Source organism: Pelodiscus sinensis, chromosome 3 (genome assembly GCF_049634645.1).
Source record: "Pelodiscus sinensis isolate JC-2024 chromosome 3, ASM4963464v1, whole genome shotgun sequence".
NCBI classification, from domain to species: domain Eukaryota; kingdom Metazoa; phylum Chordata; order Testudines; family Trionychidae; genus Pelodiscus; species Pelodiscus sinensis.
In genome coordinates, this window is record NC_134713.1 from 62,134,919 (window position 1) to 62,160,059 (window position 25,141).

Below are 25,141 nucleotides of genomic sequence, written 5' to 3' on the forward strand. Positions count from 1 at the left end.
TATTCCAGAAGCGACGAGGAGTCCTGTGGCACCTTATAGACTAACTGAAGTGTAGGAGCATAAGCTTTTGTGGGCAAAGACCCACTTCATCAGATGCATGTGATAGATTTCCACTCCATAAAGTCTTTGCCCACGAAAGTTTATGCTCCTACACTTCAGTTAGTCTATAAGGTGCCACAGGACTCCTCGTCGCTTTTGCAGATTCAGACTAACACGGCTACCCCTCTGATACTCTATTCCAGAAATATACCGACAATGTGAAAATTCATTGAAAAGTAACAAAAATGATCAATGATTGTTTGCAGTGCAGTCATTTGAAAGACATGCTTTAGGGCTTTCTCTGTTTCAAATGTAAGTTCCTAAAATTCACAAGCTATTATTAAAAATAACACATTTTAAATAACAGAAAATATCGTAGTCTATCTCCGCTGCCTATAATCACAATTTGACAATCAAGTCAAGACCTATTATTTATATAGAACACATTACAAGAGGAGGTAAAGTACTGTATGTTCCTGAATGTGGATATGTTTAATCCCCGTACATCTTTGTTCAAAACATTATGAACACTAGAAACAAAACATTCTGGATAATGATAAATGAAATAAAATAGAATGCAAGGCATTTGGCGCGAATGATTACTTTAAATAAATTATACGCATGGCTCTGAGGCTCAGAAGTCATTTGGGAAGAATTGTTTTGAAAGTAGCTGCAGGACTCTCATTCCTAGCCTGTGCCAGTGAGGTAACAGGAGGCTTGCAAAGCTGATGCTCTTGCTCTTGATGGAAAGTTCTGCCTGCGTTTTGATTATTCCTGATTGTCAACAAATGCGGAAATATGATGGATAGATCAGAGAACTCACTGGAAGGTGACTGCAGTAATAGCAGATGAGGAAGAGAAGTGTCTTTGGAGAAAATACAACAAACCCTATAAATGCAAGATGAGATTTATTTGGTTGGATACATCTTTCTGGCAACTATTGGAGATCCCATTGGAAATGTAACTAGAGAAAATGTGGTCCTGTGATGAATCAAAAATGGTAGTGCTTCATTTGTGTGGCATTATTGGCATCCAGGACTCAGATTTATTGCTTATTTATCAGAGCCCCGCTGATGACAGAAAAATAAAACCAGCTTATCTGAAACTCTGATGAATCGCAATCTTCCCCTGTACAAAATAGTTATCCAACTTTCAGAAGATAAATTAAAACCTGAACTTTATGCCTAGAAGCCAGGAATGTAAACAGCTGGCAACCTGGAATTGCAGGGGAGACTGTTCATCTGTAACTATTAATTAGCCTGTCAGTGATAAAGTACCTATCATTTGAGTTACGTGAGTTTCTGCCACCTTTTTCACATTACCTTTGTACTCACTGAAATTAATTTCCAATATATTCCTAAAGACAACATGCAGAATTAATCTCAGTGCAATGAGCCTCTATGGGCGTGTCTATACAGCAACATTATTTCAGAATAACGGCCGTTATTCCAAAATAAGTCTGTGAGCATCTACACAGCAATTCTGTTATTTCAAAATAATTTCAGATGGCTTAATCTGACTTCTGCAAACCTCATTCTATGAAGAATAATGCCTATTCTGAAATGGCTATTTTGAAATAAGGTGTGTGTAGATGCTCCACTGCTGCTATTTTGAAATTGCCCCTCACCAGGGCCATTCTAAATTACTCCTCCTCAGGCTCTAAATCGAGATAGCACATCTATATTAGGGAAACCCATCTTGGACTAATTTTGAGGCTTCCCTGCAGACGTTCTATTTTGAAATAAGATATTTTGGAATAACTATTACGGAATAGCTTATTCTGAAATAACTGTGCAGTGTAGACGTAGCATAAAGCCATGGTACCACTTAAATATTACATAAACCCCCAGAGAAGGAGCTGAATACACTGAGGCTAGTAGAAAATACACAAGAGTGTTGAAATCTGTGACCTGCACAGCAGATCCCTAAGGCCAGCCCTAGCTGTTCACTTCTGTTTCATTCAGACAAGACTACAGTTTCTTCTTTGAGCAGTGTCCCATGGGTGCTCCACTGTAGGTGTTGGGCTTGTCCCGGCGCTGCAGATTGGAGATCTTTTCCAGCTGTAGTTTGCTGGACTGCGCATGCTCAGAGTGTGGCTCATGGCTTTTCGCGTTGTTTGAGTGCGCGCGGTCCGGCTCCCGCCAGTTCCTCCTGACCGTCCTCAGCCGCTAATGGACTGATCGCTCTCTCGTGAACTCCTGTTTCATAGAGACACAGAGAGAGCTTATTCTTAGTCTTTATATATAGTGAGAAGTTATAGTTATAGCTCTTAGTTATTATAGTTAATAACTCCAGTTGTTTAAAATATATATATATATTTTCTTCAATAGTTATTACTTTTGTAAATAGTTCAATGCCAGGGTTTAAGAAATGTGGGGAGTGTTGCGAGGCAATGCCTGCCTCCGATGGCCATTCTCCGTGTATCAGGTGCCTCGGCAAAGGCCACATACCCCCAAAATGTCCCCATTGCTCCTAGCTGTTCACTTCTGTTTCATTCAGACAAGCCTACAAGGGGGAGGGATAGCTCAGTGGTTTGAGCATTGGCCTGCTAAACCCAGGGTTATGAGCTCAATCATTGAGAAGGCCATTTAGGGCAAATCTGTCAGGGATGGTACTTGGTCTTCCTGTGAAGACAGGGGACTGGACTCAATGACCTCTCAAGGTCCCTTCCAGCTCTAGGAGATGGTGTGTGTATATATATATTACAGTTTTTCCAGGCCAGTTCTTATTCCATTGAAGACAATGACCAGTCCCCTGTGGGTGACAAAGAGCCCAGGTCTCCACCCCGTGTGAATAGCCAAAACAAGCCATCAAGAATGATGCTTTAAGGTAGTACAACAAATGAACCTGAGGGAGATATGTGTTTTAAATACCTTTTAAAAATCTAATCCTAAGTGATTTGCTTATTTTTCTGTTAAGAAGGGACATTGTAGAGTCTCTACCAAAGGGAGGTAGGGGTGAGATAAACCTCAATTGGGCAATTTTATTTGGTCTTATCTGTGACAAAGTGTCGTGTGATGCTCTTAATAATAGTATTAAATATAAATACATGGTTTGGGGAGTGATTTTCAGAGGAGCTGCATGTGTGTAGCTCCTATTGGCTTCCATCCAATGTATGGGTGCCGAGTACTCCTGAAAATGAATGAATGAAAGTTTTATTATTTTCCTATAAATGAATGGTGTTATGCCTTTAAATTCTCTGGCTTGATTAACAAACCCAAAAGTCTGTGAAGCCAGCAATTTCAACTGCACATTTGAAGGAACACATTCAAATTAATGTCCTGATATATAAAAATTAAGAATTACCTTGAATTTATATTCAGATCTTATTTTAACAGAATTTTTGTCCTTTATTCATAACTAAAGATTGTTCTGGTCAGAAATCTAAAGAAACATTTTCTGTATTCAGGTTTTAAGCACATTTGTCATCATGACCTGAATCTATTTTTTACAAGCCAACATGGTAAGAATCTACCCAAACTTTTGAGCACAAATAGAGATACTTGCTTGCTTTTTCTCTGTTTGAAACAAGGATTTTATCTAGTACATGAACACATGCAGGGTGAAATTAGGCATTAAGTTACACTTAGAAATGCACTTTAAATATCCAATAAAGTGTTTTATTGTAAACCCCAGAGAAAATACTTGCAAAGACAAACAGAACAGAAGAAAATTTGATTAAACCAGTGAATGCATTATGCACATTCACATGCAATTGATACTACTATAAACTGAATGATCGCTCTGAGGCAAAGGCAATCTATCATTTTTTGTCAAGATATAGTCAAGGTTCAGACCCGCACCCAATTATCCTCCTGCAGCTCCTAATTATCTGCGCCCCAGACACCCGGTCCCCAGCCATCCTGCCCAGAGAGTAAGGTGGCCATATTTCCCTAAACTGACAATAGGGTGCATGGGGCTAGCCTGAGCCACATGGCATTGCTGCGTGTCCCCCACAATGTTCCTCCATGCCCCCAATTGAGCCAGGTAGCAGAGATGAGGTGGGGGGAAAGGAATGGGTATGGACTGGGATCATGGGTGGTAGGTAACTTAGGCAAGGAAAGGCATTGCGTTCCCAAAACTGCCTATGCTCTCTGCTGGCCTCCTGGAACAGCAGGGGCCACAGTGCAACAGACCATATCTCTGGCCACCCAGGAGGGCAAGGGCCATGATGCGGCAGCCCTGCTCTCCAACTGGCCAGGAAGGATTGGGTGGTTGCCCCAGGTGCTCTGTCCACTTGGGAAGGGTGGGACCATGCCACCCACTGGGATGGGAGACACTAAGGGTATGTCTACACTAGCCACCCTAGTTCAAACTAGTGTAGACATACCCTAAGAGGGCGGGGGGCAATAACCTGGGGTGGAGGCCAAACTTGGCTTCTCCAGCGGGAGAATTCTGGAAGGAGCAAGGGTCTTGGCTGGAAGGGGAGGGGCTGGGGCTTGCCTTCCCCAGCTGGGCCTTCCCCCACCACTCATGGCTGGGATCTGGGCAGCAGAGCAGGTGTGAATATGTGTGAGTACTTTGGAGCTTGGATATCCAGCTAGCGGTTCAATGGCCCTCGCTGTTAAAAATGTACATCTTTTGCCCAGTCTGAATTTGACTAGCTGCAACTCCAGCCATTTGATTATGTTATATCTTTACTGCCAGATCGAAGAGCCTCTATTGTCAAATGTTTGTTCCCTGTGTGGGTACTTAAAGATTGTGAATATGCCAATCTGTAAAGTTCTCTTTGTTAAATTGAATAGATTGAGCTCCTGCACTCCAGCACTGTGTGGCATGTGTTCTGTCTTATGGGCCCCTTTTCACTTTATCAACCTCTTTCTTAAGATGTGGACACCAAAACTGGACATAGTATTCCAGCAGTAGCTGCACCAGTACCAAATACAAAGATAAAATAACCTCTCTTCTCCTACTTAAATGTTGCCTGCTTATGCAATCAAATGTCTGAGACATGAACATGGGTGAGAATGAACTCATGCTCAATCCCTGCAAGGAAGAGCTAATATTAGGAGGATGGAATTGTAAGTCTAAAAGGCATGGTGTGATAGTGGAACCAGCCTCATTAGTAAGAGGATTTGTCCCTCCTTTGTCAAGGAGGTTCACAATCATGGAAATCTTCTAGATCACATAACGAGTTAAGAATGGCCATACTGGGTCAAACCAAAGGTCCATCTAGCCCAGTATCCTCTCCTTCAACAGTGGCCAATGCCAGTTGCCCCAGAGGGAATGAAAAGAACAGGGAATCTTCAAGTGAACCTTTCTACTTGTCTCTCTGGCTACATCTAGACTGCAGTGGTAAATCGGAAAAAGATTTAAATGGGTAAATCCTCCTCCTCCTCTGTGCCTTGATCAGGGCCCTCTGCCCCAGGGTTGATGACCACCTGGGGAGCACGGACCATCTGACCCCCCAGGATGTGGTCCAGAGCATCATAAAAGGGGCAGGAGTCTGGGTCAGTCCCTGGTTGGGGGCTGCTCCCTGTGGCCCTGGCATAGGCCTGCTGCAGCTCTTTCATTTTCATGCATACCTACTCCTGGGAGCGCATGTGGCCTTTAGTGGCCAGGCTGTCAGCCATCCACCTGTAGACGGCCACGTTCCTGTGTTTAGTGCGGAGATCATGGACATTGGAGGCTTCCCCCCCAAATATCAATCAAGTCCATGATCTCCACACTAGACCAGGAAGCTGCCTGCCATTTGCAGCCTCTGGCAGGCTCCTGGGAGCTGCCAGCCTGCTCCTGGGGAGCGGTGGAGGTCTGGGTGCCAGTGGGTTGCTGGCTCATGCTGGGCCAGGGGCAGCGACTTCTGGCTCTGTGCTGGCAGGCTTGCAGCTGGCACAGGCACTGTGGCCACAGTCTACCCCTTTAAGGACTCTGGGACTGGGGGGGCAGCAGAAGAGTTTTCCTGGTTTGGCCCAGAGTAGCCACCAGGGCACCCTGGAAGGGTTAGAGGCCCCCTATTTCGAAATAAGCGTCTACACGGCACTTATTTCAATTTAGCTATTTCGAATTTGGCATTATTCCTCATGGAATGAGGTTTACCAAATTTGAAATAAGTGCTCCGCTATTTCAATTTAATTTCAAAATAGCAGTTTGGCTGTGTAGATGCTAGTAAAGTTATTTCGAAATAACTTTGCTGTATAGACATACCCTGCCTGAATATCCCCCTAAATCTGACAGCAAGAAGCTTGGACAGGATGATTGGGAATGGATCACTCAATAAATTGCCCTGTTCTGTTCATTCCCTCTGAAGCATTTGGCACTGATCTCTGTCAGAAGACAGGAAAGTGGGCTGGATTGACCTCCAGTCTGACGTAGGGTGACCATTTTTATATACTTTTATCCGTCTAGTCTGTGCTCCTGCATCTCTCTTTTCCTTTTCCCTTCATTCCTCATCTCCTTTCTTCATGTAAACATCAAAGAGAAAATAAATTAAAATAATTGTCCATATGGACACCAAGAAGAGGTGTTTTGCAAGTGCCACCACTTAAAAGATATGTATAATGTTGAACTAGCAGGCCTGAGAAATACAGTAAAAGCTGTGTTATCCAGCACTTTACCAACTGGAAAACTATTACAGGTTGGACCTCCCTGGTTCTGCACTGGTGGGACGTGACCAGTCCTGAACGAGAGAATTTTCCAGACCAGGGAAGGTCTCCTATCACTGGCCCCTGAACCCATCGCCTGCTGCTTTGCCCTCTCATACCCCCAATTTGGCTGGGCTGCTTGCCCAGCTGCTTCCAGCTCCCTAGGCAGCATATGTTCTGGTTCCTGCCACAGGGCTCTGGCCCCACACATCCAGGGGCAGTTGTAGAGCTCCAGTCCTGGCCCCATACTTTAAGGGGTAGCCACAGGGCTCCAACCCAGGCCCCATGCTCCAGGAGGCAGCTGTGGGGATCTGACCCCAGCCTCGTGCTCCAGCCTGGCTCTGCTGCAGGGCTTGACTCTAGCCCCATAATCTTGGGGGCTGCCACGGTTCCCTGGCCCCACACTCCTGGGGGCGGGGGTGCCAGGATACTCTAGTCCCATGCTGCCTCAGGGTTTCCCAAGCTTCTTGGGGCTGCTGGAGGTTGTTGCAGATCTCTGGCCCCGGTCTTGCACTATCCCCAGCTAGCCTGCCAAACTTATTGCCCCAATCCAAGCTGGCCATTCTGCCGTTAGGATCCTGAGCTCTCTGCTCTGGGAACATCTCTGGACTTGCCGGATGATGAATGTTGCTGGACTAGAGAATGCTGACTTTGGAGGTATAACCTGTAACCAGCATTTCCAATGTCTCCCAATCACTCTGCAGTGCAGTACCATTACTGAATACCTGTGTGCTATTTTAGACTGTCTTTGTTTTATTGGATTCTAATTCTTTGAAAATTGGTATTCCACTGGTAAGTATAACTTCTATTTTTAACAAGATTTTGTGACTAACCAGCACTTGCATTCCCTCAACATGCTGAATAACAAAGCTTTTTCTGTACTTATTGCGAAGGACTATGATTTCCTAAAGAGGATTTTGGGCACATTGCAAGTTGTCATGGTCTTCGTACAGTAGCTGTTGCTGGGAAACCATTTATTTGGCACCTGTGTATTCAACACATCTGCCTTTTTGTATTGTATCTTGGCATGGCATATTTGTCATAAGGCAGTTACATTTTTAACAGATAGTATAAACGCCTTAAGAGGGAAATATTCCACTTAAGGAATGAATATAGTTCTCCAACTGCTTTGATGTTCCCACATACTATATACTGATGTTCCTGCAATTATCTCCCCTCCCTCCCGGATCTTAATGAGAACAATCTAATTGAATGGAAAGGAAGCAGATTCTCAAAAAGTGTTTTAGCTTTGCTAAGTGCTAGGATACTTCTGGTTCACACGCAGCTCCCCCATAGACGTCAATAGATGTTTTTCTTCTTTTTTTGTTTGTTCGCTTTTTTGAGGGCGGAGGGGAGGGCACGTTAATCAAGGGAAGGATAGTGCTTTGAATCTGCTATTTGTCAAATGAATTTTCTCCACACAGACAAGTTCCCATTGATTACTCTTGGTTTTTTTACTATTATTTTACACTGCCTCAGTGCTCTGGCTACACTGGGAAAAGCTGTTTACACTTGAAGTCAAATTTTTCCAAGTTGGTTGTTTATAAAAGATTTGTAAAGTGTAAGTTGTGTTTAACTGAAAACATCATAATTTCAACTAGTGCTCAGGGTGATGCCCTGTTTTGCATTTCTTAGATTTATCCCATCAGCAAGCTGGCACAACATGTGGTCCCATTATGTTGACACATCACATTATGTAATTAAACTTCACATCTTTATGAAACGTTAATACTATGTATATTCTTGGCTGGAGCGCCGTAGCTGCTGCTGAGGTCGGAGCTCCCTGGTCGCTGGGGCCAGGGAGCTCTGCTGGGGCTAGAACTCCCTGCTGTGTGTCCTCCTCCCCACACTGGGCTCCCAGCTGAGTCACCAGTGCCCCCTATGGTGCTCCTGTTCTGACATCAAACCTCCCTCTTCCTGGGCTGTATGGTCCGGGGACATCAGTGGTCCCTTCTGAACCATGGACGTTGCTAGACCAGGGAGTCCAGGTTAAGAGGGGTACAACCTGTAACAAAATGCTTAAAAAGAACATTAAGCATGTCTGATTACAGCACTGTCTTCCATACCCCTCAACCTCCTCCAAAAGCAGGCCTGATAACTCAGTTCCTCCTTTGGAATTCTAATCAAACCATGATTCAGTCACAGCATAATATTCAGGAGAAGGGGGAGAAAGTGTGCAAAGACTCAATTCAAAGGGCAGAGAGGGTGCTTAATTCTTTGAATCAACCTCACTTTCCTATGCCCTGGTTCTTTGCCTATTGCTCATATTACTCCACACTAGCTTGACACCACTGTACCACGTCCTAGCTGGCTCTGCCCTTCTCTCCTTCCCACTATATCACTAAGTTTAGGGTTCAAAAAAGAACTAGATAAGTTCATGGAGGGTATGTCCATTGACAGCTTTTAGCCAGGATTCACAGGGATGGTGTCCCTAGCCTCTGTTTGCCAGAAGCTGGGAATGGACGACAGGGGAAGGATCACTTGATGATTACCCGTTCTGTTCATTCCTTCTGGGGCACCTGTCATTGGTCACTGACCAAAAACAGAACACTGGGTTAGATGGATGTTTGGTCTGACCTAGTATGGCCGTTATTATGTCTTAAGTCCCCATTGTTTCTGCCTTACTATTTACCTTCTCCTCTCCCCTCCAGGCTCTCAGCCTGTCACTCCCTACCCAGCCCCACCCCCCTGCTATCAGTGCTCTTACACTGCAGACTTGCACTGCTACAACTACATCTGTTCAGGGGTGTGAAAAAGCCACACCCCAGCACAACACAGTTGTACTGATATAATGCCCCAGTGTGGACAGCACTATTTCGATAGGCAGGCTTGTCCCTTTGAAATAGCAGCCAAGTCTCGTAGAGTGTATTATCTACTCTGATGGGCGAAGATCTCCTGTAAGCATAGTAACATCTTCACTGAAGTGATACTGCAGTGCAGCTGCAATGCCACACGGAGTTAAGTGTAGACCTGCTCTGCGTGGTTGTGCTAGTCCCTGCTGCCTTCCTACACATGGGAGAGGATCAGGTGAACAGGACGGAAGCACTATCTGTGAGGAGAGCAGGAATTTGTCAGTGTAATCCATTTCCCGTTGGTCCTCTGCTTTCTCTCAGGCTATGTCTAAGAGAAGCAGAAGCTACTGAGGCTACGTCTACACTACTAGTTTTCTCGGTAAAAAATATGCTTTTTTGGGGCATAAGGATCTTGTGGGAAAAGGGTGTTTTGTGCAAAAAGAAAACATCCACGCTGCTTGTCTTTGCACAAAAACCCCTAGCATAAAAACGGATCGGCAGAAAATATGCAAATGATATCGTGACTCATGCAAATGAGTCCCTCATTAGCATATTTGTTGCCGAGAAAACTTGTAGTGTAGACGTAGCCTCAGTAGCTTCTGCTGCTTCTCTTTTTCTTCATTACTTAATCAGAGGTGGGGGAATCCCTTGAAGCCTGTTTTTCCCTGAGGTAACAACAGTTCCTTTCGGCTCCGTGGTCTGATTCCAGAGTCTCTGGGATGGAATTCACCTCCACGCACATAAATCCTACTTGTGGCAATGAAGCTTATCAAGGACAAATCACTCCTCTCCCCATCCTTTTAATTAGTAACTTTTCACAGCTTACATCGTGAGTTTGTTTTTAATGTAAACAATGTGTTGTATTTGCCATGACATTTAAAACCCAAGCATGCATGAAAAGCAAACCACTCTTCATTATCTACCAAGTGTCTTCCTGAAGAGGTAAGTCAAAGTCTTCCAGCATGCCCTGAAGCAGATTTGGAATGTGTCAAGAAATTGAGGTAGAAGAATTTCAGGATCAAGGGCCCTCCATTGAGAATGTCTTGCCCCCATTTCCCAGTCATACAAATCTAGATATTACAGGGACAAATTAGACAGTTAGTCCAAGTTTCCCAGATGTTTACAGCCTCGAAAGGGAGGCCATTTCGATGGTTCCAGTCTATCAATTAATTTCTGTATACATGGGTTGATTTCACTGGGGCTACTCACATGTATAACTTTAGATGTTTGTAGGAATGAGGCCTTAAATACCCAATGCACAGCATATAAAATAGATTTCTATCACGGCACCCATAATATAATGGGAAGTCACTCTAGCCTCTGCAACAGAGGGAGAATATGTGATCAAGACCATCAGCTGGCTGGTCTATGCTGCACTCCGTAATGTTTCTAAGTGGTAACCAGCTGTCGCCCCATGTAGAACATACTCCAGTAAACAGATGACAAGAACATGGAGAATGGTGGTGATGACACAGTCTCCTAAGAGAGGCTGAACAAAGCATTGGCTTAGCATTAATTAACCAGTTGAATGTTTAATAACAACTACACAACATAAGATATGAAAGAGTAATTCCCTCGCTCATATCAGTTTGGCTGTGTGTGTATTGCTGCCAGAAGTTTTTCTAATATTTCTGTCATGTCCATTATTTCCTGATGGCCTTCCCAAATAAATACTTCATAACAGCAATGGTGGGAAGAGGAGGTGGTTATCAAAGCAATTCCTTACTTATAAAAGCCTTTAAATAAAATTGTCATCCCGTTGCTTGTTGGCATCCATTCTTCTGAAAGCCAGCACACAGAGGCACTGTAGGGAGCACACAAACTAGTTTTAAAAATTGCAGCATTAAAATATAGGGGGGTTTCAGTTTGTGACTTTATAACATTTTTCTGAGGAAAGCTACATTCTATAAGTACTGAGTATTTGGATAGAATGTGCTGTACTGTTTAGGATGCACAGCACACAAGGTAGGTAAAGCATGAAGAGGCTAGGCCTGCAAAATTGACTTTTAAGCCAATTTACCACCTACCAGATTTTAAATTGCCCAGGGACCTGATTTGCTCCTGGATTAGGGTTGCCAGATGGTTTAACCAAAAATACTGAACACGCGCGCGCACACACACACACACACACACAACGGGAAAAAAATTCTGCTGAATTCTGTTCCCCCCCCCCAAAAAAAGGGGGAGACCAAAATCAGCATGGTCCCTTTAAGAAGAGGCTTTTTTGCTGGTGGCCATTTTGTTTTTCTGCCAGGCACAAGACAAACCCCCGTGGAACCAGGTAAGTAGGTGGGTGGGGGGCCCAGGGTTGGGCATGGTAGCTGAGTGTATGGTAGGTTTGCCAGGTGTCTGGTATTTTCACCTACTGGCATGGGGGAAAAAATCAGAAAATACTGGACATTTTAGGTGCCTGGTATTTTCTGAATTTTTAACAGACAGGAGGCAAAAATACTGGACTGTCCGAGTAAATACCGGACACCTGGCAACCCTATCCTTGATGTAAGTTTAAGCAGCCCCAAGGGAAAGTCTATGGCAATAGCATACTATGTAGAGAGTCCTAGGTTGTCCCTTTGTAGCCCATGGCATAGGAGAAAGCTAGGTGTTACTTTAGGAGTGGGAAGTAGAGGAGTTGCAACTCATTGCCTCCCATCCCCTAGCCCTTCCCCAGGCAAAACCCTTTGCCAGAAGCTGTGAGATGTCAGAGAGCTGTCTACATGCTGTACCCCTCCTGCTCTAGGGGAAAGTTTCTGGTGCGGTTACCTCCACCTGTGGTAAGCAGTCTTAGCAAGGGACAGACTCTTCCCCAGTGTCTGAACACAGGAAGCCCAATTCCACACAAATCTGAATTAGTGTATTTCCAGTCCGGTAGGTAGGTGGCTTTGCTCTGAAAGTCTATTTTTTGTTGTTTGCTCTTTTAGGCCCTGACCAGGAAAGCATTCACATGCAGGACAGGTGTACACATTCTTAAAGTCATTCTTAAAGCCAAATGCATGCTTAAGCGCTGTCCTGAGAAGGAATGGATTTAAGGACCTATTAGGTATTTTCTTGCATCAGGGCCTGACCCTTCACTTTCTTAGCCCTTCTGTAGCTGTTTATACCTGTGCTCAGCAAATGTTAAATGTCTGCATGATGAACATTTGGATATCTGTATGCGCTACAGTGAATGTCTGCTCATTTTGGCATTGCGTACGGACATAGCATTGTAGAGAATCACCACTTTTGTTTTCCTATTTAAGCCTTGCTCAGTGCTTCCAATTGCTTGCAGTTTGTTACTTGCAGACAAAAAAGAGTAGTTTTCAAATGAGAGGTAGATAAGCTTCTTGAGATAAAAGAAGAATCCCACTGAGTCCTTGACCAAATCTTTATGGAAAAAGTGTAATTAATTATTTTCCTCCCTCTGCCCCCTCCATGCCTGTCTATTTTTAATTTCTTTTCGGAAGTGGGAGCAACTATGCCAAAATACAGAGCCTGTTTCTCTGAGATTTGCAACCCTATTTTGTACTCTCAGGAAGTCCAAATAGTTTGTATAAGCTTTATAGTGCACATACTTATAGATGCTTATCTGACTCAAGTCACCAAACATGGTGAGATTTCACTCAACACCGTAAATCAAAAGAGCCTGAAGAGCTAACACTTAACTGTTGTATAAGCACTGCAGACAATTATGAACTCACTTTTTGCTTGAGCTTTCAGTTGTTATGGAAAAAAGCAGACCCTGTGTATTGAAAATGTATTAAATACATTTTGCTTATAAGCCTAGGAGATTATGAGTACATTCAGAATATCAATAAAGCTGAGTGAAGGTTTATGTAGAGCTGTGTAATGAGCAACTGAAAATATGCTTCTTTTGTGGAGAGCTTCTGTGTCTATATTTCAGAATTAATGTAGATGGATTTGAAATCTAAAGAAGCTTTAATTTCTAAACAATACTTTGTAAGGCATATAATATTTCCAGATTCAGTTCAAGTTATTCAAATAAGATGTCATGATATAAACCATGATTTAGAAAGGTTTCATCTATATAGCAATTATGCCTCCACTTTAAAAGAAATATCATTGCACTCAGAATAGATGTAATATAATATATGTGACAACTGTACATAATTCTATGACACATGCTCAGTACTGTCACAGAGACAACCTGTTGCTAAAAACTCCCTATGAGCTCCAGGGTGCTAACTCATAAAATCAATATTAAAAATGAAGATACATATTAAGCCTTTAAAATATCTTCATGATATGATACAACCACATTCAGCTTCATCCCCATAACAAAATTCAACTAATTGGTCAGATAGATGATCTAACCTTGATACCATGCTAAAGTGAGCCATAAAATATAACTAGCTCTTCCTTCAGATACCTTCTAGATTTACTGTTTTAAACTTGTCTGCAAACTATTATTCAAAATCAAACAACTCACAATAACTTCTTACTTATCAACATGGGTATGCTTCCGTCCTACTTGTAGGAACTATCACTAGGAATAAAGTTACTTGAGTGTTTGCAGCCAATGTATTCAAGTTAATGAGGCTCCAGCCATGGAGGCCAGCTTTCAAGACCAGAGCCCAAGACTTCAAGCTCTTCTGCTTAGGGAATCTGCCTTCCTTTATTTTGTGCAGTGCCATCCCTAACTATGAAACTAAATATATATTTTAAAAAATCTAGACCAAGTTGTTAGAATAAATGAATTGCTGTTTTCTAGTTAGGGATTCCATTGAAGAGTTTTAAAAGTCTTGTACACAGAGGTGCCTAGCTTGCAATATACTCATATGGAAGCCCAGTGACAATGGGGCTCTGTGCAGGTGAAGCAATCTGCCCAGGCATTGTAAATTATACATGTTTGGGGCTTACTTGGCTTTATCCATCTCACAGACTAGAACGTAAGCCAGGGTGAAAGTTCTTCAGCCTTGCCCATGAGTCAGGTGACAATGGATTTCCATCCCAACCAGGACCCCTGCAAACAGTCTGTTTACTCATTCTGTATGCAGCTTTCTTAAATGCAGCCCCCCATGGTATAAGCATAAAATTGAGCAAATTCAAAGCTTTCCTCACATACAAAGTGAACAATTTGAAGCATATTTATTGTCAACAAATAATATCTTAATTAAAGGCTTTTATAACTTGTCATCTTATATAAAAGAAGAACCAGACACAGGAACACTGCCCCTCTATTATGAAACCATCTGTTTAAAATACAAACAAACACAGAAAGCTGCTTACCCTCTTTCATGGCTCTGTATTTTAGCCACAGAATTGATTGGATGGTTGAGTAGCTGTTCCAAGAGACGATATATGTTTTTTCTCTAAGGCTAGTATTCTAAAATCTAAGCTCTTGCTCTTGCTGTCTTTCACATAGGAATTAACTCTCTTTTCCTTATGTTCCTGAAGTAAACCTTCTGAACCAAGTGAAAATAGCCTTAAACTGCAGACGTCCCAAAACAATAGCTCTGGCATTCTCCTGTTAATCTCAATAAGACATTAACAGTGAAGCCTAATGAAAACTTACAGGTAAGTCTGTGGTTCTATTCCACTGCTCACCAAAGCTCACAAGAAAGAAGAGGAATGATTGTGTTACAAAGATCTGCACAATTTACTACAAATGGCAGTTCATACTGGTGGTTCCAGTGCCAAACAGAGTGTGACAGTGTCCTATTACTACTCTTTAGTTTCATTTTGATATTTGATTAACAACTCCTTTATAAATTGCAACCTTCCTCATGAAAACCTGTCCTAAAATGCCCCAAAATGCAAGCATCTAAATATGCTGTTTTAATAAGAGAAAGATTAAAACAAAAAGAAAACACCAGATAAGCAGCCAAAAGTTAAACAATGCCTTTGTCACATACTGTAGCTTTGAACGTCAAACAAATTAATGAACTTTTACAGATAGCCATCATAATAATATTTCACAAACAAATCACTTTGGCCCCAAAACAGAATAATAATCCATCTCCAAAAATAAGCTTTAAGCAATACCTAACAAGAATGCCTGCATGTGGTATTGACAACAGAATGTACAGTCATGACCTTTTCATTCAATCCTTGAAGAAAGTTTATTTCCTAAAATGTGTCCATGTACATGGGCAAATATCCCAGTCACTCTGTTGTTTGCAGCCATTTAAAATAAAAAACAAAACAATTTTTGAAGGTTAGTTTGGCCTTTGGATGATCTTTCTATTTTTCAATTGACCTTCTTTTCCTTTTTTTTTTTTAAATGGTGGGAGGGTTTTTGTTTGTTTGTTTAACATGGGCTACAGCATTTTAAAAGAGTTCCAAGTGACTTTTCTTTTCTCTGTTTTGTAATTTTCCACCTGAATATTTCAGGAGAAAGATACATTGTTTCTTCATTTCATTACTGTTTCTTTTACTTACCTTTTGTTCTATGAACTAGCCAATTAGCCCGTCATAAGACGGGATTTTCAGGTCTCTCCTCCACATTGGTCTTCTCTCCTGAGCCTCTGTCTCTCTCTCTCTCTCTCTCTCTCCTCCGCCTCCCCCCTCTTTCTCAGCTCTCCTCTGCCTCCTGCCTCTCTCTCAGTCTCTCTCTTTCTCTTCTCCTCCCCCTCCTGCCTTTCACTCGGGGGACCGCGGAGTCCAAACAGCCGTTTGGGCTCCACACTCCCTGTGCTGCATGGGGCGTGTGGAGCCCAAATGGTTGCTTGCGCCACCTGCTCCCACGCGGCAGACTGGCTGAGCGGCGCAAAAGTCAGCCGAGCGCCATGGGCCAAGGGGGGGCGGGGCCTGGAGCCGCTGTCACACCGCACGTCACTGCCCTGCCCCCCTTCCCCTCCCGCCGTGGTGCTCGGCTGACTTCTGCACCACTCAGCCAGGCTGTCGCAGGGGAGCAAGCGGCAATTTGGGCCCCGTGTTCCCCATGCAGCAAGGGCCGCCAAGAGGGAACAGCCAGCATTTCAGTGTTACAGACTCTCAGACATTGGGCTACTATATATATGATAACACAGACACTGTGGAACACTTTAACAGTTGAGCTGGTGAGAAAATCCATTATTCTGAAGGGGGGGAAAATAAAACCTCCAAAATCTGATCCCCCATTCCCCCCCTAAAATTACAAAATTTCCAGTGAAGTGAAATTTTAGGGAAAAATCATTTTGGGTCAGTCAACATATTTCATTCTGAGTCTCACATTTAAAAAATTGTGTTATGATTTATAATATAAAATAAAATACAATTTGAAAGAAAAAATTGAAATTTTCTGTTCAGAGAAGTTCAAAATGAAGCGTTTACCCTTATCAAGGTGCCTTGGTTTTGATTTCTTTCCCAGTGAAATTTAGTTGAAATTGACCTGGTCCCACTCAAAGTTTTCACAAACATTTTCCAGTTACATAAAGTTCCATCAGAATTTTTTTGACCAGCTCGACTGAAAAATCTTCCAAAAATCTATTGAAAACAATACGGCTGTGTCTACACTGGGCCACTTATTCCGGAAAATCAGCTGCTATTCCGGAAAAGCTATGCTGCTCCCGCTCGGGCATAAGTCCTTATTCCGGAACACTATTTCGGAAAAGGGCCAGTGTAGACATCCCAGTAGTCTTTTCCGGAAAAAAGCCCCGATCGCGAAAATGACGATTGGGGCTCTTTTCCGGAAATGCGTGTCTACATTGGCCACAGATGCTTTTCCGGAAAAAGGGCTTTTCCAGAAAAGCAGCCTGCCAATGTAGATGCTCTTTTTCCGGAAATACTTATAACGAAAACTATTCTGTTTTAACCATTTCTGGAAATTCATGCCAGTGTAGACACAGCCTACAAGTAAGTAATAAAATTGTCAGCATTTTGAACTAGTTAATGCAAGCAATGAGTAAACACTTTAGTAAAGGTGTGTCAGCAGAATGCTATAATAGCATTTTGGATTTTGGGGACAGAAGGGGATTGAGTATTTTATTAATTGAAAACTATATTCTTCCTCAAGATTTTGCACATTAGAGACATAGTTTCTCCTTAAAGGGTACAAGTCTTAGGATGGGTAGACCCTTTTAATAAAGTTGTGCATAGATCCACCTTTTACTAACTAGCTAAAGTGACGAGGAGTCCTGTGGCACCTTATAGACTAACTGAAGTGTAGGAGCATACGCTTTCGTGGGCAAAGACCCACTTCGTCAGATGCATGTCATGATTCAGACTAACACGGCTACCCCTCTGATACTAACTAGCTGTTTCCCAAGTGACAAGAAGAGAGGGTGGTAGGATTATATTTAACTTAAAGAACGTTAGAATGGCAGTACTGGGTCAAACCAAAGGTCCATCTTGCCTACTATTCTGTCATCTGACAGTGGCCAAGGCCAAGTGCCCTAGAGGGAATGAACAGAACAGGTAATCATCAAATGATCCATTCCCAGGTTCTAGCAAACAGAGGCTACCATTCCTACCCATCCTAGCTAATATTCACTGATGGACCTATCCTCCATGAATTTATCTACTTCTTTTTTTGAGCCTGGTTATAGTCTTGGCCTTCACAACATCCTCTGGCAAGGAGTTCCACAGTCTGACTGTGTATTATGTGAAGAAATGCTTCCTTTTGTTTGTTTTAATTCTACTGCTTAATAATTTCATTTAGTGACCCATAGTTGTCGTATTATGAAAAGGAGTAAAAAATACTTTATTTACTTTCTCCACCTGCCAGTGAAGGAGTCATTCCACCTTCTGCTAGTGAATCTATTAAGATACCACTGTACTCCACAAGAAATTGTAGCAGGTTCTCATGTCAGCAGAAAAAAATAAAACGGAAATTGTTGCAACTATAGCATCCTTAAATAGCTCAGGAATCTGCCTGCAAGACAAATGGCATTTTTCTGAAGCAGTAACATATACACATACAATCCAAAAAGTGTTCACCTTCCTACCTTTTATGAGATCATAAGATTTTTGAAGGAAAATTATTAGACAATACAAAATCCATTACAATTAATGATGGTGATAGTTCATTATTTATAGCACTATATGACTCTCAACTGTGTAATTCATAAGGGTAGTTTTGTAACATCATAAAGTGATATGAAATAGCACAGGTAACTTCTGAACAGCAGCAGAATCAATAATATTTGTTGACAGTCAGAATCCAGCATTATGTGGTACATACCATAGCTAGGGGACAATTTTAAAGGTATTTTGACATCTAAAGATGCTGGTAGGTGTCTCATGAGATTTTCATAAGTATCTTGGCTTCTAACTCTGATATTTAGGTGCCTAAACACTTTACAAATCTGACGCTCGTTACCCCAGATAAGAACATATGAAAGGCCATCCTGGATCAGACCAAAGATCCACTAGCCTAGTATCCCGTCTGCCAGCAGGTGCCAAATTAGTTACCCTCTGGGCTATTTATAGTTAGATTATCACATAAGAGTACTGGTGCTGGAACATTTTTTTAGTGATGGTAAAAGCCATTAATTAAAACTGTAAAGCCTGTATATGAGGGTAATTGCTTCCAGCCCACGGGTGCTGGATAACAGCATAACAGGTCCAGCATAACAGATTCCCTAACTCTTCTGTGCACACTATGTGAAAATGCTCATTGAAAAACATCCTGTAATGTATCAAAGGAACTAGGGGCTCACTTTATATATAGCACATGAAGTAGAGTGGAGCTGGATTTCAGTGTAGTTAATTGGAATACGAGAAGTCCTGTGGCACCTTATACTAACAGATGTATTGGAGCATAAGCTTTCGTGGGCAAAGATTCACTTCAAAAGATGCATAATTGGGCTGTAATAGTTAAAATGACTAGGAAGAGGTTATGTTGATTTGATTGAAAATAAAAAGGAAAAGGCTTCCTGCTTGGGACTGCGGAGCCTCTCATTCTTAGGTCATGGAGAGGAATTGAAGTAAAGGCCAGTAGTGACTGGGAATTGGAGAATTGGTCTGAAACCTACAAGATGAAATAAATTGAAGATAAGAGCCAAGGTCTGCACATAGGAAGGAAAAAATCTAATGCACAAATACAAAATGGGAAATAATGGGCTAGGTGGTAGTACTGCTGAAAAGGTGTGGGGATTACTGTAGATAATCAATTAAATATGAGTCAACAGTTATAAAAAAAGGCCAGTACTATTCTGGAGTGTATGAACAAGAGTGTTTTTATGCAAGACGCTGGAGGCAATTGTCCCACTCTAATTGGCACTGATGAGGCCTCAGCTGACTCCAGTTCAGGGCACCACGTTATAGGGCAGAGATAGACAAACTGGAGAGCAACCGCAAAAAATCAACAATGATAAAAGCTTTAGAAAATCTGACCTATGGGGAAGGGCATACAAACACTGGGGCTACATCTACACTGGCCCCTTTTCCGAAAGGGGCATGCTAATTTTACAGGTCGTAATAGGGAAATCCGCGGGGGATTTAAATATCCCCCGCGGCATTTAAATAAAAATGTCCACTGCTTTTTTCCGGCTTTTAGAAAAGCCGGAAAAGAGCGTCTACACTGGCCCCGATCCTCCGGAAAAAAGCCCTTTTCCGGAGGATCTCTTATTCCTACTGTGGGCTGGAAGAAAGGACCATGGATGTTGCTGAACAAGAAAGGACCATGGATGTTGCTTCAAAGTAGGAATAAGAGATCCTCCGGAAAAGGGCTTTTTTCCAGAGGATCGGGGCCAGTGTAGACGCTGTTTTCCAGCTTTTCTAAAAGCCGGAAAAAAGCGGCGGACAGTTTTATTTAAATGCCGCGGGGGATGTTTAAATCCCCCGCAGATTTCCCTATTACGACCTGTAAAATTAGCATGCCCCTTTCGGAAAAGGGGCCAGTGTAGACGTAGCCTGGGTCTTAGGTTTAGTCTTGAGAAAAGAAGACTAAGGCAAGATTTGCGAACAGTCTTCAAATACGTCAAGCACAGGCTCTTACAAAGAAGAGAAGGATCAAATGTTGTCCAAATCTGCTGAAGGTAGGACAAGAAATAATGGACTTAGTCTGCATAAGGGAAAATTTAGGTTAGATATTACGATATTCTAACTTGAAGAGTAGTTAAGCTCTTGAACAGGGATCCATGAAGGTTGTGGAACCCCCACCATTGGAGGGTTTCACGAACAGGTAGGGCAAACACGTAGCAGGGATAGTCTAGATTTACTTGGTCCTGCCTCAGCTGATGACTTCTCAAAGTCTCTTCCATCCCTTACATTTCTATGAGTCCATGAAAGCCGTTTCTATCTTGTAGATGCTCAGTGATCTAAGGTATCCACTAAGGTGACATAATATATGTGAGAAAATGTTGCCAATTATTTTCCTTCTGAATCTGTAGAAATTGTTGGTAACTCTGCAGGGATCATAATCAAATGCACTGAAAATAAATAAGAAAACTCTGGGCTAGATGGTGACATTACAATCTCTGCAGTATAAGAGGTTAAGTGTTGATAAACTGCCTCAGGAGTAACATAAGAGCAAGATTGTGATTCACAGATTATTTCCCCATGGTCCAAGGAGGAAGTAAATCATGGTGAGCAGGTACATGCAACATAGCACAACACAGGCTCCCTGACACACTGGTGCAGGTGTGCCTCTGGGCACAGCGGCAGGAAGATAGAACTGAAACTCCACCCACTGCTCTTCGGGCCGCCTTCGTAAAGAAGGATGTGCACAGCACCTTTCTTCTTCTACTCTGCTCTCTCTCACTCTGGTGGGGCTCCCTAAATCCCTTCATTTCCAGATAAGTTTCACATACACATGCACACACACCATTAACTCTATAGGGCTGTGTCTAGACTACATGCCTCTGTCATCAGAGACATGTAGATTAGACACATAGGCAAAGGTAAATGAAGCCGCGATTTAAATGATCGCGGCTTCATTTACATTTACATGGCTGCCACGCTGAGCCGACAAACAGCTGATCAGCTGTTTGTCCGCTCAGCGCGCTAGTCTGGACACTCCCCTGCCGACATCAAAGCCCTTTGTCGGCAGCCCCGTTATTACCCATCATTAGCCTACATAGTTCAACACAGACTTAGGCTCTTCTAAACACCATTGATCAGCACCGAGTTGCACCAGGTGAATTCAGATGGCACTGATGAGGGTACTCAGGGTCTGGCTGAGGGTACTCTAGGTATATACAGGCAGTCCCCGGGTTACGTACAAGATAGCGACTATAGGTTTGTTCTTAAGTTGAACCTGTATGTAAGTCGGAACTGGCGTCCAGATTCAGCCGCTGCTGAAACTGATCAGTTTCAACAGTGGCTGAATCTGGACGCCAGTTCTGACTTACATACAAATTCAACTTAAGAACCCCAGGCATCCCCAAGTCAGCTGCTGCTGAAACTGATCAGCGGCTGATTCCAGGAAGCCCCGGGTAGGGGCTTCCTGTTGTCAGCCACTGGTCAGTTTCAGCAGCGGCTGACTTGGGGACGCCTGGAGAAGAGCAGCTGGGGTGCTGCTGGGTTGGTCCAGTAGCGCCGCCGCTGGACCAACCCAGCAGCACCTAAGCTGCTCTGCCCCAGGCGTCCTGATTCAGCCGCTGCTGAAACTGACCAGCAGTGGCTGAATCAGGACGCCTGGGGCAGAGCAGCTGGGGTGCTGCCGGGTTGGTCCCATAGCGCCCAGAGTGACGCTACGGGACCAACCGGCAGCGCCCCAGCTGCTGTACCACAGGCGCCCGGAGCAAAGCCGCGGAGCACGGGGGCAACGGGACAGCCCAGACGCGCCGTGGCTGTCCTGCTGCCCTCGGGCTCCGCGGCTTTGCTCTGCTTTGCTCTGCTTTGCTCCCCGTCCCCCTGGTCTGCAGACCAGGGGGACGGGGAGCAAAGCGGCGGAACACGCGGGCAGCGGGCAGCCCAGATGCATCTGGGCTGCCCGCTGCCCGCGTGCTCTGGGGCTTTGCTCTGCTTTGCTCCCCGTCCCCCTGGTCTGTAGACCAGGGGGACGGGAAGCAAAGCAGAGCAAAGCCCCGGAGCACGCGGGCAGCGGACAGCCCAGACGCGTCTGGGCTGCCCGCTGCCCGCGTGTTCCGCCGCTTTACTTCCTCTCCCTGGTCTGCTGGAGACCAGGGAGAGGGCCCCGTTCGTAAGTGCGGATCCGACGTAAGTCAGATCCGCATAACTCGGGGACTGCCTGTAAAGGACAATAGTATTTTAAAGCACAGAGAAAAGTGCACAGTATCTAGCATGAGACCCTCTATGCTGATTAGGGCCTCTCCATTCTGCTTCAGTACAAATACTATATGATATAACAAAAAGTTGAGCAACATAAAGTAATCACATCAGAAGCAGTGGCGGGGCGGGGCTGGACAAATCGGGACTATGTGAAAGAGGAAGATTTTGTATTAGATTCTGAATGACTAGGAAGGCACTGAATGTTTGTGAAGAGCGGTTTAATGTTGTTGTGCTGGAGCATACCGATAAGGGAATAAACGTCTGAACCTAGGACAAGCTCATGCTTGGAGAATTGACACAAAAGAGGAGGAGGACACCCAAATGTGACACTTGCTGGGGGTATCCACAGCATTTTGAGGCACCACACAACCACCTGTCCTTAACATAAGGAATTCTGGTCTATGCCTGTTGTGGATCACCCTGACTCCACTTGCCTGTGGCAACACAAGCACTCCCTTCAGAGTCTCCACAGGCCTTGCTGTCTCAGTACAGGTTAGAATAGCCAAGCAAACCACACTTGTGCAGTCTTTAAGACTTAGACCTATCAGGACAAATGAATTCCAAGTGCAACTCCAATGGCTTCAAAGAAGCTTCCTCCCAAGGTAAATTTGGCCCAGGAATTCTTTTGCAATACATCTTTATGTAAATGCACTTTTTCTTTTCCTTATAGTAGAAGGCAGATTTTCTGCACAAACAATGGAGGCCTTTGTCAGAGAAGTGCCATGACACATGGCAACAGTAAAATAAAGAGTGGTTTATCAATTACTCTGTAGCCAAGGAGGGTTTTTTTTTTATTTTGTCCTTTGTTCTGATTTATATTTCAGTTTAGCTGCCTACCTATGTTAATAAAGTGTCTGTTAAAGCACTATTATTTACAGTGACAAAATTATCTTTCTATCTTTTCTCCTTAAAAATAAAAAAACTTGTTCAGACTATGATCTAAGGTAAGGTACAGCGTAGGCACATCCATGAAGCATAGGCAATCACTGCTTCTATATGACCTCTTCTCTAATCGTTCTATCACCATCAAGCCCCATCCAGCATAAATTATATCCCTTCTGCAGAGCAAGAGGGAGCCAGCGTGGGAATTGTCACTTTGCATTCTGGCCTACACTTCAAAGTTAGGTTGACATACATCATCTTGCCATGACTTAATTGTGCATGTCCCTACATTTTATCTTCCTCTAATGTAAGTGCCCTACTATGATGATGCAGAGCACCACCTTCAGAAGCAGCACTAAGTCATGGTTGATGTACTAAGGTTGACACCTTATATCTGTCAGTACTGTATAACCTAAGTCAACCATAACAATCCAGTGGTCTTATGCTGACATAACTTGTATGGGTCAGTTTGCAGGGTAGACGTGGCCTGATGATGGCAATTCCTTACTACTGGTCATTTTGGAGGACCTTGCCTCTTGCTCCTCTTGCTCAAGAATCCTAAAACTAGCCACCTTCACAGCTCCAAGGAAAGATTCTGTCATTCTGATTTCAGTAGGTTACAGCCTTGTCGTCAGCAGAAGGTTTCTAGAGGTCCAATCAAGGTGAACTGCTTAGAGACAGAGCTAGCTACAGTCCAAGATTGGAATCTTCCGCTATAAGGCACAACAAATGAGTCATAAAGAGCATTTCCGTTTATCTCACTGGCTAGCAAGAAGTCATACAAGCAGTCCTCTTCAGACACTCCCGTTCTCCTGTGCCACCACCAGTACTATTCTTTATACAGAGGAGAAGTTATGAAAACCAATCTCACCAAATCAAAACAGGGTTCTCTGATCCCAAAATCCCACATTCCCACATCAATTTATAACTCACATTTGATTCAAAAGAGCATTTTGTTAGCCAGTCCTTTAGGGTGTATCTACACTGCACCTATAGTTCAAAATAAGATACACAATTTGAGCTATGTAAATAAAATAGTGTTTTCATGTGTAAAGACATAAAGATGCATACATTTTGAGTGAGCTTGGAAGCTGTAATTACAGAGCTCAGGTGAAGGCATCTTCTCTCCATTAATATGAAGTTACTAATGGGGTATTACTGGCCTGCCCAACCACATGGGATAGGCTTAGCCAAGGCACCCAGAAGATCTATTATGCCACCTACAACAACATTTAAATGATACTTAATAAAACTAAAACTGAGACAAAAAAGAGCTATTTAAACCCTGCCTCTCCAGGATTAATGATTGTTAGGTTAGTGCAAAACATTTCACCTTAATGTTAATCAAAAAGTTTACATATACGAAATAAGACCAAGTGATGCATTATTGGTAAACATGAAATTAGGCAAAATTTGTACCATCTGGGTTGGGCAATAAAAGAGTATCATAGTTGTGAGGTAAATATTTCTCACCATTCATTCTCTTTTGAAACTGTTTACATTCAGAACGTTATGTGAAAAGAAAAATGTCATTTTGATCTTCCTTGAGAAAAACACAAGACTGCATTTGAATTCCTGAGCCAGCTTGGTTTTGTTTTTTCTCTTTTGAGGGCTGAGACGTTATAAGAGAAATTTGGCTGAAGATTTTTTCCTTTGCCTTGCTATCTGCCAAACCCAAAGTTTGAAAAAATGATTGCTGCTTGAATTTTCTTGTGAAGTACCAGATTACAGCATGGTATTAGAAATAAACAATAA